General features: G+C 44.9%; 1 protein-coding gene across 6 annotated transcripts in view; it reads right to left on the bottom strand.

The window, feature by feature from the left end:
- The window catches only part of POGZ (pogo transposable element derived with ZNF domain), a 131,438-nt gene that overhangs the window by 118,389 nt on the left and 10,487 nt on the right, over positions 1 to 2,562 (bottom strand). The gene's annotated exons all lie outside the window — the stretch shown is intronic.

Below are 2,562 nucleotides of genomic sequence, written 5' to 3'. Positions count from 1 at the left end.
GATTTCTGCGCTTGCCTTTTATTTTGAGATAAGAAGCTGGGCCAGCTCACTGTTTAGTAAAATGCTCACACCAAATATGCAAGAAAAAACACCAAGATGCCCAGGAGTCTGGAGAAAAGGCCTAGGAGCTGTTGATGTCAAGATGACTTAGGACAGGGATGGAGAATCTCCGGCTGAGGGACCAAATCCAGCTCTCCAGGGGAGAAATTCAATTCAGTTTGCATTTAAAGGCAAATCTATCTCATTTGCACCTCCTAGAACAACACACCAATACGCCAACTGAAATCCAATCACCCTTCGCAATTCACATTTCTCTGAATTTCGCAATGCAATTCTCTAACCAAGTAATGCGTTAAAAAAAATCATATACTAAGATAAAATCTGCATAAAAATGCATGTATTAGTGAAAACAACACACAAAAATTCATTATCCTCTGCCTGAAACCTGAAACCTGTTTGCTGATCTGTTATTTGGAAAAAAATATTGGTGCTGTTTCCTTCCTGCCCCTCCAAACAAACCCTCCAGAATCAAAATGTGTGGGTGCCTTGAAGAGACCTGCAATTTGGGCAAGTTTGTTCGTTCTTGAGGCTGCAGCACCCCCTGGTGGACAACACACCCATAGCCATATTGCAATATTAAATGGGTGTCTTCCCTGGAAGAAAAGTTGACCTAGGTCCTTTCCAGCTATGGATGCATTAGAAATTCGATCCAGTTTTTCGTTTAAAGGCAAAGCTACCTAGCCCACACACTCCAGAACACCACGGGAATTGAAAGACATCCTTCGAAATTCACCCTTTTCTGAATTTTGCAATGGGTAGCAGGCACTGCATTTTGGGAAAGGGAAGGCAACATTCAGTCTCCCCTGGAGGGAAGCAGTAGCTCAACAGAATGGGGAACAGGTCAGTGCCCAGCGGGGCGCTGTCAGCGGCACTTTGCACAGGGAACATTCAAGGCTGACGCCAGGCCTGGATTTAGCAAAGCACCAGGAGGTTCACTTCAGCCAATAAATGCATTTTTGTAAATTTGCAGAATTCAGATATGTGCAAAGGCTGTGCTCCAGTTCCCGTATTGTTTCAGAAAGTGCACATTGCACATTGGATAGATTCACTTTTAAATGCAAACTGAATCAAATTTCTCCCACATCCATGTAGAGCGGGGCAGGGCAGTCTACAGAGGGCAGGGATTCATTGCAGAACAGCCAAAAGAGAAAGAGGGGTAGCCAAACATCTTTCAAGTTTTTTAATTGCAGACACAGCCTCAGCGATTTCGTGAGTTAACTCTGGAGTTAATTTAATTGTAAGACATCATAGCAGCTGGGAAAGGTGTAGGGAAGAGGCCGCCAAGATGATCAAGCGCTTGGAGAGAAAGTGGGTAGTTTTTTTGACTCATCTAATATTAGATCATCAAAGAGCATTGATGGGGAAAATTCAGGATGGGCCACAGAAAGTGTATAATTAACTTATGGAACTCACAGAAATAAGATGTGGAACACTAGCTTGGAAAGGGGTTATACAAATTAACTAAGGGCAAGAGGTGCATCTACGACTATTGTCCATGAGAGTTGTATAGAACCTCTGGGCTCAGAGGCAGTCTACCAGCCGCTAGAGGGCAAGCAAGAGGAGTGGGCTATTGCTTGCATTCTCTGCTTGTTGGCTTTCTGGAGACCTCTGTGGCTGGCCACTGGACTAGGGGGAGGGCTTTGCTCTGATCCAGCAAAGGCTCACGGCGTAAGAAGGCTGAGCGGAAGGATATCGGGCGGCAGAGGAGCAGGATGGATTCTTGTGTGAGTGATTGACAGGTCCGAGTCAGAGTGATTGACAGACAGGTGCGGAATGTCTGTTAAGACAGACAGTTGGAGAGGCGGAAAATGGAGGAGAAAATGAGGGAGGGGGAAGAATTTGAGGAGACAGGAAGAGAATTTGGGGGAAACCTCCTCAGGATTAGAATCAGCTAGGTTAGGTTCAGCTAGCAGAACTCTTATTTTATTTTAATTTATTTTCAGACATATATGAATCGCCTTCCACACAAGCCTCAAGGCAATTTGTAGATATATAAAAGCAACTAAAAATAGTTTTAGGAACAATGTGAAAACCTTGGCATACACACCATGCATTTGAAGCACATTTCCCCACCCCGGAAGAATCCTGGGAATTGTAGCTCTGTGTGGGGTAAACTACAGTTCCCAGGATTCTTTTGGGACCAGGATGTGCTTCCAATGTGCTTCAAACGTATGGGGCGTACACGGCCAACAGCTAAATATTGTTTTAAAAAACAATGCAGAGTGAAGACCTAAAGCGAGAGACTCTTTCACTCAGCTGGAAAATGCCTTCAGCTGTTTCCTGATAGTGCAGAGAGCCAGCGCTTGCCATATCTGAAATAGGGATGCTGTTCTACAAAACGGGCAAGTACACTGAAAGCCCTGCTCCGAGTTACTATGAAGTGGGCTTCAAGTATTTTTGGGACTTCAAGGAGAAACTCTCTTGCGGAACGCAGTGACCCTACTGCAAAGAATGAGGCGGTCTCTCAGATAGCCTGGTCCTGAGGAGTAGAGGCCTTATAGG

Source organism: Rhineura floridana, chromosome 22, assembly GCF_030035675.1.
Source record: "Rhineura floridana isolate rRhiFlo1 chromosome 22, rRhiFlo1.hap2, whole genome shotgun sequence".
NCBI lineage: Eukaryota > Metazoa > Chordata > Lepidosauria > Squamata > Rhineuridae > Rhineura > Rhineura floridana.
The sequence above is the reverse complement of the archived record's forward strand: the minus strand, read 5'-3'. Positions and strand labels throughout refer to the sequence as shown.